Raw genomic sequence first — 12,228 nt, forward strand, 5'->3', positions numbered from 1 at the left:
TCCAATTTCTCCAGGCCTATAAAAGTAGATCAATATAGTCAAAAAGAAATTTTACCAAGGCAAAAGAGAGAATAAATAATGACTTTAATGTATTCATAGTCACATAGGTTAACAGGTCCTCTTCATTCTCGCCATATCGGAAACTACCAATCTTTTTACCGCTTACAATTTCAAGAACTAACACCCCAAAACTGAAGACATCCATTTTGATAGAAAAGCGACCATTATTTACATACCCGGGAGCCATATATCCACGGCATGATTATATTCCATTTAGTAGACATGTAAGTTTTTCTTCTTTTTTCAATGAAGCTTTTTGAATTTTGTTGCAAGGAGAGCACAAAATGAAAGTGTAAGTTAGCTTGCTATATTATCACAGTACTTACTAGGTTCCCCTAACTGTCCTTGTATTTCCTTGAGTTTGATCAAATAACAAACAGTCTTGCCATTCCAAAATCAGCAATTTTGGGGTTCATATCTTCATCTAACAAAATATTGCTGGCTTTGAGATCACGATGAATAATTCGAACCCGAGAATCTTCATGAAGGTAAAGAATCCCTCGAGCAATGCCTCCTATGATCTTGTAACGTGTTTCCCAATCCAAATGCTCGTGATTGTTTGGGTCTAAATACAATTTCATTAAATGAAATATGAACTTTTTTAATCTTTAAGAAATTACTATAAATTATATGAAATTTGAGGCAGAGAAAATATACCAAAAATGAAGTGATCAAGACTTGTGTTAGGCACGTATTCGTAAATGAGAAGCCTTTCGTCTGTTGTCAAGCAATATCCTAGGAGCCTTACTAAATTCCGGTGTTGAAGCTGAGCAAGTAACATGACCTCATTCTTAAATTCACGATCACCTTGCTCAGAATTTTTGGAGAGCCTTTTCACAGCTATAGGTTGCCCATTTAATAGTCTACCCTGAATGTTTAAAACAGAAAAATAAGGAAACCATGCTTAGATTAATAGTTTTTTTTTTCTTGTGAAAGTGATTGTTTTGTTACCTTGTAAACAGCTCCAAATCCACCTTGTCCAAGCTTATTTGCATAAGAGAAGTCATCTGTTGCTGATCTTATAGTTTCAAAATCATATTGCAATGATTCCACCAAATTTATTTCTTCTGAATTCTCATCTGAAAAGGAACAACTTAGATTGTTAGCCTCTATATTTAGAAGTAGTGCATTTACCTAATTTTGCAATATTTGAATCATGTCTTGAACGGTTAGATAATTAGAACGGTCCAAATATTGTGTTGCGCTTAAATGCACAACTTATTTACAAGAGGGTTCGACACCTATTTATAGGTATAGGCTGCTGCCATTATCCAAGTCCACTGACTTGGCTTTCTTCTCATGACCACTAGTTTACAATATAATAGTATTACCTTATTACAAGATTTTTATTATGATTTTTCTAGCATGCCTACAATAATTATGTCTTAAAGCTTGATCTTGCCAACTTTTTCTAAATTCTTCAAGACAAGTGTGCATTAAATTTAACAAGAAGAATAAAGACTGTGTGACAATTCAACAGAGTTGAACTTACCTTCATCAAGTTTTACCCTTCGTTTCGTTAGTCTTAAGAAAATGCATATGCTGCTGAGAATAGTGACAAAAGCAACCAAAACCACAACGAGGGTGATGACAATTTGTTTTATGTTACTCTTCTTCTTTTCTGAAAATCACATGGATTCCTTTATTAACAACCAAAACCATATCACACAATTGTAAGACATCGATCGAATTTAAGATATGCAAGGTAACCATATGTACCTTCTTTGGGTGCTGGTGTTGCCGGAACTGGAGCTGGAATATCTACCAACGAATTGGCTGTAGACCTAAAGAAAAGATTAATCTCATACCTGAAACTACAGCTGGGTTTAAGAACTCAACCTCCTTTTTTTCCACCGCAACATCCCTCAATCTCTAAGATGGAGTCTTTAAGGCAATTGCTGCAATTTTCCTTGTCTATGTCTGGAGTGCACTGAACAAGTACCAAAGATAGTGTAATTGAGAGAGTATAGAAGCTGAAAATAGAGAGGTTTTGCAGAGAATGCAAATCTTATTTTTCTCATTTTACATATTGAATATTTATCTACAAGTATAGGCATAGCTAGATAGCCATCCGTTGGTTACAACCCCAATTCACAATTTACAATATTACAATCTCCAAAGCATGAATTATGTCTCCATGTTTCCAGCTTGTTGTGTTCCCCTAAAACATGGAAGTGAGTTTCTAGGTGGTAGACAAGCTTTTCCATGTTTCCAGCTTTGTCTCAAGTCATTGTCAACACTCCCCCTCAAGTTGGTGCAAAGATATCACGCATGCCCAACTTGTCAACTGAGTCATGAAAGACTTTACTTGATACGGCCTTTGTCAGAATGTCGGCAAGTTGGTTTTCCGAGTTTACAAATGGAAACTTAATTATACCACTTTCTAGTTTCTCTTTGATGAAGTGTCGATCGACTTCCACATGTTTGGTACGGTCATGTTGTACTGGGTTATGTGCTATCTCGATGGCAGCTTTATTGTCACAATATAGGTTTGTGGCATTCACTTGTTTAATGTCAAGATTCTTTAGCAATCTTCGCAACCAAAGCAATTCACATACTCCTTGAGCCATTCCTCTAAACTCAGCTTTAGCACTGGATCTTGCTACAACTCTTTGTTTCTTACTCCTCCAAGTAACTAAATTGCCACCCACAAATGTAAAATATCCAGAAGTTGAGCGTCTATCCGTGATACACCCTGCCCAATCAGCATCAGTGTATCCTTCAGGATCCATAGGTGTATGTTTGGAGAACATCAATCCTTTTCCAGGGGCAGTCTTTAAGTATCGCATTATCCGTATTACTCCATTCATGTGTGCTTCACTTGGTTGATGCATGAATTGGCTTACCACACTCACAGCATAAGCTATGTCAGGGCGTGTGTGGGATAGATAAATCAATCGCCCAACTAACCTTTGATACCTTTCTTTATCAGTAGGAGCTTGATCTGGATACATTCCCAATTTGTGATTCTGTTCAATAGGTGTGTCAGCTGGCTTGCAATCCAGCATTCCTGTTTCTGTCAACAAATCTAACACATACTTTCTTTGGGATAAAAATATGCCATGTTTAGATCTAGCAACCTCAATGCCAAGAAAATATTGTAACTCACCCAGTTCCTTCATCTCAAATTCACTTCCAAAGAGCTTCTGTAAATTCTGCATTTCTTCATTGTTATTACCGGTAACCACCATATCATCTACATAGATGATCAGAGCCGTAAGCTTTCCACCACGACGCTTTAAGAACAATGTGTGATCTGAGCTACTCGGAGTGTACCCAAATCGTTTCATGGAATCAGTAAATCTCCCAAACCAGGCTCGGGGTGATTGCTTTAGCCCATACAGAGATTTTCTCAGCTTGCATACAGTATTCGGACCGGATGTCATAGGAATCCCTGGTGGTGGATCCATATATATTTCTTCTTGTAAGTCCCCATGAAGAAAATCATTTTTTACATCATATTGCAGTAGTGGCCAGTCAAGATTTGCAGCCAAGGATATGAGAACACGTACAGTGTTGATTTTGGCAACTGGTGCAAACGTCTCCTGGTAGTCAATTCCATATGTTTGTGTATATCCCTTGGCCACTAATCGAGCTTTGTATCGGTCTATGGATCCATCAGCTTTGTATTTAATAGTGTATATCCATCGACATCCAACTGGTTTCTTCCCATGTGGTAAAGGAACCATTTCCCATGTAGAATTCTTGTTCAAAGCTTCCATTTCAATTGCCATTGCTTCAGTCCATCTAGAATCTGTCACAGCATCCTGCCATTTACTTGGAACACATACAGTAGATAATTGATTGACAAATGATGCATATGACTTTGACAATCTATGAGTGGACACATGGTTATTGATGGGGTATTTAGATTTAGCATTAAGGTCAGGGCAATATTGAGGTTTAGGTTTTCCCCTAGTGGATCTAGGTGGAAGTGTATATGGTGCAACATTAGGTGGTTCAGTAGTTACCTCAAGTACTTCTTCATCACTAGACGAATGATGCGATGGCAGGGCAGGAGGGGTTGTATTTTGTAGTTGATCATCAGGGGCATCTGGATCACCTTCTGGTTCCATAGTCTCAAGGTCTTCACTGAGGTCAGGACTGGACAGATCATAATTTTCTTCAGAATTTTCAACTCTGTGAAAAAGCAACCGGTCGCTGGGTTCTTCACGACCGGTCGCCAGGGGAATTTGATTTGTATTCGTCTCTGTGTCAAAACGACCGGTCGTAAATGTGTCGCGACCGGTCGCATGGGGCACTTCGCGACTGGTCGTCGATGGATCGCGACCGGTCGCCTGGGGCACTTCATGAGAATCTTCAACTCTGTGTAAACACGACCGGTCGCAAGTAGGGTGGCGACCGGTCGCTTGGGGTACTTCTCCGTTTTCTTCAGCATTTTTTTCGATATTCTCTTCAAATGACAAGTCCTTCTCTTCACTCCCCCTCTCCCCCTGAAGAGAAGGGGTCTTGGAAACCATAAAGTAGGCCAAATCTTCATGAAAAATGGTATCCATAGTGACAAAGATTTTTTGAGTAGGAGGATGGTAACACTTGTATCCTTTTTGATTCAAGCCATATCCAATGAACACACATCGGAGGGCACATGGATCCAGCTTACTCCGTTGATGAGAAGGAACATGAGCATAAACAACGCAACCGAACACACGAGGAGGCAACTTGAGAATGGTAGGAAGAGAGATGTGATGAGCCAAGGTATCTAGTGGAGTTTGGAAATTCAGAACGCTACTAGGCACCCGATTAATCACATAGACTGCAGAGAGGAGAGCATGACCCCATAAGTGATGAGGAACAGACTTATCAAGCATATAGGCACGGGCAACTTCAAGTAATTGGCGATTCTTTCGTTCGGCGACACCATTTTGTTGTGGAGTGAAGGGTGTGGAGGTTTGATGGATGATGCCTTGGTCCTTGAAGAATTGAGCCAAGGAACCATTCACATATTCCCCACCATTGTCAGACCGAAACACTTTGATGGATGCTTGGAACTGAGTGGTGATCATAGCATGAAATTCGCGAACTGTGGTGGTAACATCACTTTTATGGGCGAGCAAATATACCCATGTCATGCGGGTACAGTCATCTATAAATGTAACAAACCACCTCTTGCCAGTAGAAGAGGCTTTAGCAGGGCCCCAAACATCGGAGTGAATCAACTCAAAAGGAAATTCTGTTTTACTATCACTTGAGGGAAATACAGTGCGATGACTCTTGGCCAACACACATGTTTCACACTTAAACTGAGAATCAACTAAGCCTTGGAATAGTGATGGAAACAATCGTCGAAGATAGCCAAACGATGGATGTCCTAAGCGACGATGCCATAGCCAAATCTGTTGTTGAGCACGTGAGTTTTGAACATGGACAGCTCATGGTGGTGATGAGACCATCAAGGTATACAACCCCCCTCTCCGTTTACCATGCCCAATCGTCTCGTGAGTCGTAAGGTCCTGAAACTTACAATGAGAAGGATAGAATGTGGCATAACAATTATGTGAGTCAAGGAATTTCCCAACAGACAACAAATTGCATTTAATAGAGGGGACAAATAGTGTATGAGGTAAGGACAATTTAGGGGAAAGTGATATAGTCCCTTCTCCAGCAACATTAGAAGGAGCCCCATTGGCACTAGTGATGTAAGGATAATGAGATTTAGGAGATAAGGTGGAAAAAACAGTGGAGTCAAAAGTCATATGATCAGTGGCACCAGTATCAATTATCCATGTAGTAGAGCGTGTACCTGAGTCGGGGTTGGAGTCGGAGAGTAAGGCAGGAGACGGAGACTCACCGGTAGTCATGACATAAGCAGTCTTGGATGCCATGTTGCGGGTCTTGTGTGAAAGTATGGATACGTAAATGCAGCGGAAGATTTCAAGAACACAACAAGGGTACAACAGAACCAAGTAACCAAAGGAACACAAGTTGAATTATGCAAGGATAAGGTTAAGTAGAGACAAGGCTTAAGAAAACAAGCTTAGAACTTCAGCAAACAAGAGCACAAATTAAGATTGTGATCACAACCAATTTTAAGGCAAGGCAAAGTATAAGATAGGAATGATATAACAGCAAATTATGGGCAAGGATAGGTAGAGATTAGACAAGAACAAGGTTATGCAGAGGCAACCAAAATCGATTGCTCTGATACCATGCCAAAGATAGTGTAATTGAGAGAGTATAGAAGCTGAAAATAGAGAGGTTTTGCAGAGAATGCAAATCTTATTTTTCTCATTTTACATATTGAATATTTATCTACAAGTATAGGCATAGCTAGATAGCCATCCGTTGGTTACAACCCCAATTCACAATTTACAATATTACAATCTCCAAAGCATGAATTATGTCTCCATGTTTCCAGCTTGTTGTGTTCCCCTTGTGTTCCCCTAAAACATGGAAGTGAGTTTCTAGGTGGTAGACAAGCTTTTCCATATTTCCAGCTTTGTCTCAAGTCATTGTCAACAACAAGTGCATATATAGTTTCAGCTCCTGGGACAGTTGCACGCCCTGCTGCAAATTTTTGAGGAGAATTCACTGATGCAGCTCTGTCACTTAAATTATGCAACAAGTAGTCAAGCACCGGCTGAAACGGTTGAGGATTATTGAGAAACTCTGCTCCAGGCACATACTTAACAGGGTACTGTTTCTCAATACCATATATCAAGTTGTATGAGTATCTCACCATACAACGCTCTGCCCAAAAGATTGCTTCCTTCTGAGTTGGACAATAAGTTTGCAGGACCTTATCAATAGACGTGTTGAGACAAGCCTGACAACGGTCCTGTGAGAGGTCTCCTCTGCATAATGCAATTGCATTGACTTTGTTGGGGTGTTTTCCCATTGATGAATTGTAAAATCCATAGTTGTTTTGGTTGTTGGAGGAGAAGGAGGAGAGGAGGCTCTTGAGGTTCACTTGGTACATGTCACCTGGTGTGTAGGTGGCACCATCAGTGCATTTCCAGCAGTAGTCAGCTATTGTTGTGCATGAGGCATCATCATCTTGGGCTCTGATGAGAGCAACAAGGTTTAAGGTAATAGCAAGATTAATGAACAAAATCAATGATCTTGAGCAACCCATTTTTCTTGCTCAATTCACAAGTAACAACTCGTCTCCACTTATAGCTTCAATAGAATAGCTAGAATTTTTTGCACCTTTCATGACTTTTAAGAGGCCATGTGAGTCGTCTCCACTTATAGTGTCGGCTGATATCAGCCACACTTTACCTTGTACCTTCCGTATCCTCCACGGGTCTGTACCAAATTAATCCAAAATTTATTGGCTTGTGTTGGCTTGGTTATTTGGTAATTGGTTGGTTGGATTTGGGTTGGTTTGGTTTTGTTGAAAATTTGTTTCCAGTTCGGATTGATCAGTTTAGTTTGGCATTTGATACCAAAACGAATTGACTCCGCCATGTCCCCAAACTATAATTCTACAAGTTCTTTTCTAATTTTAATTTGGCCTCTCAAAGAAATGACATGACAACTGGTTTTATGTAGAGAAAACTTTTAACTTACAGCTTCAATAGACTAGCTAGCATTTTTTGGGCTTTTTCTTGACTTTTGTACCGATATTTTTCGTGACTTTGAAGAGATCTTGTAACTTTGTATCTTAGGAAGGACAAGAGAGAGGAAATTCAAAGGTCCCTCGCCTTTGGTATACGTATTCTCTCTCTCTCTCTCTGTTTTTGTTATTTTTCTTTTCTTTTAACTTTTGTTAGAAACAAACAAAGAAAATAAAAACAAACCTTCGATTACGCCAGATTCTGTTCTCATCTACTCTATCAAAACATACAGTAATGTAATCACCACCACACAAACAGAGCATAGACAATTCATCCAATTTCTTTTGTGCAAAAGGTGATAGGAAAATCAAGAAATAATTAAGAAAGTGGATCACATTTTTTGAGATCAATGTAAACTTAAACGATACCTTACAACAATAGAAACGGTATATTTCAAAGCCCAAGGGCTCCTTTGGTATCCTAATTTGATCCAATTTTATAAACTCAAAAATAAATTTTAAGACCAAAGTCCAAAAAATCCATTTGGTAGGCCAATTTTTAAAAACTCAAACCTATAAAACACTCAAAAACACCCCTATTATTGAAAACAAAAAAAGAAGAAGAGATTTTAGGGTTTTTGCTCCCTCTCCCTCTCCTCCCTCGTCTATCTCACTACTGCTGGGTGTGAGAACAGAGAACAATAGACAGAGAACTGCATGGAGATAAGCATACCAAATTTGACGCAAGAAGACACCAACTAAACTTTGGTGATAACTAAATAAACCAAAATTTAAAGGCATTTTATTTTCTTGATTTCTACCAACTCAAGTGGTTTTATTGGGTTTCAATTTTGTTAGTTGCCGTTTTAATTTCTCGTTACATTTAAATGCAGGAGTGTGTTATTGCCAAGTATGTGGCAGCCAACTTAAGTTAATTTGATGAGTGATGTTTATACCCAAAATGAACAGCCAATGAGAACAAGACGCGTGGAAGAAATCGAGCCTGGTCAGGGAAGCCTTCGACACCCTGCCTACCGATCGCTCCATTAGGGCAACACCTCCTTCTGGGACACGTGGCATGCTCCCAAGCGACGCCCACAGTCCCACATCGAAATTATCAACAAAGTGCACACCTCCCAAGGCCTATAAAGGAGGCCAATCACCCCAAAAATAGAGGTAATCAGAACTGACGGCATACGAGCCTATTGATCTGTCAGTTGAACTTTCTAATCCCGAACTTACTTAAGCATCGGAGAGCCTTCGGCCGGTACCACACCGGTGCCTTGGGTCTTACAGTGCGTTTTCTCATTTTGCAGATCACGCTCCCTACCGAGGCTCTAAGGATACCGAAGGTATAAAACTACAAAATTACTAAGTTGACCCTCAAAGTCAAAGAACCACTTTTTGGCGTCAACAAGTGATATTGGCGTGAAAGCTCTAGGATCACTTTGTATCACGGGCCCACCCGCCTCTTGTCCTTCCAACTATTTGGGAAATTGATGAGGTTTTGTTCCCTGGCTCTCAAAGGAAAGCTGCCGCACCATTTGAAAAAGGAGGGTTTCAATTCAGTAGTAGAGAGAGATGGAAAATGGTTCAGTAATTTCAAGTCTCATATTTTGATGTATAGACAGAGAGGCTTTTGGATTGGTCAGACTCAGTCAACGTCGATTTGTCTGATCCAGTGTTGTGGATTCATATATAAAATGCAGATTGTGAGGGTACTGCAAGTGTCAGAGACTGGCTGTTAAGCATGGATACAACTGAAGCCACGGTTGGTCTGTGTCAGTCCACCACATTTTCTTGCACACATAGTAAACCAATGTGGATGCATCTCATCGCTTCGATTCATGAACTTCTCGTCAACACCGGATCTATGATGTTTTCAACTGTATCCTCCCTCCAATTTCTCCAGGCCTATAAAAGTACATCAAAATGTAGTAAAAAACAAATTTAACCAAGGCAAAGGAAGGAATCTACCGACTTGATTGCATTCATACTCGCATAGCTTAACAAGTCCTCTTCATTCTCGCCATATCTGAAACTACAAATATTTTTACCACTAACAATTTCAAGAACTAACACCCCAAAACTGAAGACATCAGTTTTGACAGAAAAGTGACCATGAATTACATATTCAAGAGCCATATATGCACTGCATTATTATACTTTATTTAGACATGCAAGTTTTTCTTCTTTTTGAGATTAGATGAATTAGCAAACAGAGTTCCAAAACCTCAGATAAGATAAATGTTTATACCATATTTGACCAAGCAACTAGAAGCAATTCTAAGCAAGGCCAAGAGTCCCACATTGAAATATTGCAAGAAGGGAAGACTCCCTCTCATCTATAAAAGGAGACCACTCTCCACTTAGGAAGGGATCCCCCCTAGGTTGGGCTTTGTATTCAGTCATGGGCTTCTCTACTTTCTTCTCTTTATATTTGGGCCCAGCCCATTGTACAAATGTAAATACACATTGTTATAATAATGAGAATATACTTCTCCGTGGACGTAGCCCGTTCATTAAGGGTGAACCACGTATATCTTGTCTTCTGTATGTTTATCGCTTGCCCAAATCCTCACACACATGCTGAAGGTTCTCACCTTCACCCATCAATCATCACACCTCATCTCTAAGTTGGGCTAAAGAGTGCTGAACCATTTTTTAGCGTCAACAATAAATAAACAGAGTTGAACTTCCCTTGTTCAAGTTTTACCCTTCGTTTCTTTACGCATACGTACCTTCTTCAGGTGCTGGTGCTGCTGGAACTGGAGCTGGAACATCTACTAACGAATCGGCTGTAGACCCAAAGAAAAGACTAACCTCATACCTTAAATTGCAGCTGGGTTTAAGAACTCTTCCTCCTTGCTTTCCACCGCGACAGGTTTGAATTTCTGAGATGGACTCTTTATGGCAATTGTTGCAATTTTGCTTGTCCATGTCTGGAGTGCACTGAACAAGTGCATATATTGATATTGTTTCAGCTCCTGGACAGTTGCATGCCATGCTGAATTTTTTTAAAGAGAATTCACTGATGCAGCTCTGTCACTTACATTATGCAATAAGTGGTCAAGCACCGGGTGAAACGGTTGAGGATTATTGAGAAACTAAGCTCCAGGCACATACTTAACAGGGTACTGTTTTTCAATACCATATATCAAGTTGTATGAGTATCTCACCATACAACGCTCTGCCCAAAAGATTGCTTGGTTGGATTTGGTTTTGTTGAAAATTTGTTTCCAGTTCGGATTGATCAGTTTAGTTTGGCATTTGATACCAAAACGAATTGACTCCACCATGTCCCCAAACTATAATTCTACAAGTTCTTCTAATTTGAATTTGGCCTCTCAAAGAAATGACATGACAACTGGTTTTATGTAGAGAAAACTTTTAACTTCAACTGCAGTTATTAAAAGATATCAAGGATCTCATACACTCCCACAAGACCAGGCAAAAAACACAGCAAGCCATAACGTTGTAATATGGCTGATATATACTCAGCCCCACAAGCAAGCATTGTTGTAAAATGGCTCACATTTACAATGCAAGTGTCGCAGGAAGCGACCGGTCGCAAGGGAATAGCGACCGGTCGTTTAGAAGCAGATTCGAAGCCTTTAGAAAAATCGACGAGCGACCGGTCGCAAGGAGCTGGCGACCGGTCGCAGGAAGAAAATCTGAAATGCTGAAGACTCTGTGTAAAAGCGACCGGTCGCCCAGTGCTAGCGACCGGTCGCCCAGAGGTGTTGTTTCTGTTTGTTCCTCGAGTTTCCAACTCTATTTTCAATGGCTATCGCCTCCCACCGATTTCCAAGGACCCTAGGGGTCACTTCTGAGTTAAATGAAGGTTGGCAATCAGTTGGGAGGTTTGAGGGAGCATTGAAGGATGTTTGTTGACTTGCTTCAAGGAGTACCTACCCTATGGCTCTAGATAGGGTGGCTGAAGTTGCAGCTGTCAATGCCTAGTCTTTGTTCTGCCCAAGTTGTGGTCCAAGTCTGGAAACCAAGGGGAGAACGTGGGAGGAAAAGATGGAGCCTTCTCCTAAGTCCAAAGGCTTGTGTATTAAAGGGAAGAGGAAGCAAGACAGAAGTTGTGTGGTTAATCTCAAAGTTGTCAAGTAGCTGGGAGCTATTGTGTTCAAAGGGAGGTTATCTCACCAAGGGAGGAAGAGAGAGAGGGCAATCAGTTCAAGAGAGAGCTGAGTTGAGTCTTGAGTAGTCTAGACACCAAAAGGGGGAAACACCAAGAGTTGTGAGAGTGTTCACAAGTGTATCAAAGTGTTGAGCAAGGGGTGAGAGAGAAAAGAGAGCTTGGGAGAGAATAGAGTTCTAAGGGGGTTTCTTTGTAAACCAAAGTTGTAACTTATTCTTTCATTAGTGAATTTCTCAAGAGGATCACCAAGAGGATGTAGGCAATTGCTGAACCTCTAAAATACTTGTGTCACTTTGTGCTTGGTTGGTTTCTCTAGTGTGTGTGTGTGTGATTCATCCATCCTTGTGTGTGTCACAAAGTCCATCAACAACAAGATCATTAGGGGAGTGAGTGAAAGTGTTTGTCCATTTTCACAACAAGCATGTGGTTCAGTAATGTTTGAGTCCTTAATTCCTGACACATGCACTTGATCAACAGAGAACTGCAAGAAGATAAACAGGCA

The 12,228-nt window shown here is 40.3% G+C and overlaps 1 pseudogene across 1 annotated transcript; it reads right to left on the minus strand.

Annotated features, from left to right (window-relative positions):
- Positions 1-370: 370 nt before the first annotated feature.
- Positions 371-7,220, minus strand: LOC148295328 (cysteine-rich receptor-like protein kinase 26; annotated as a pseudogene). The gene is made up of 7 exons (XR_015835203.1): positions 6,544-7,220; positions 4,701-4,708; positions 1,780-1,990; positions 1,553-1,681; positions 1,012-1,139; positions 718-928; positions 371-625 (listed from the first exon to the last, which is right to left on the minus strand). The product of XR_015835203.1 is annotated as a cysteine-rich receptor-like protein kinase 26 (transcript).
- Positions 7,221-12,228: the final 5,008 nt, after the last annotated feature.

The sequence above is a fragment of the Prunus avium genome, chromosome 4, assembly GCF_965620075.1.
Source record: "Prunus avium chromosome 4, drPruAviu1.hap1.1, whole genome shotgun sequence".
In the NCBI taxonomy this organism is placed as follows: domain Eukaryota; kingdom Viridiplantae; phylum Streptophyta; class Magnoliopsida; order Rosales; family Rosaceae; genus Prunus; species Prunus avium.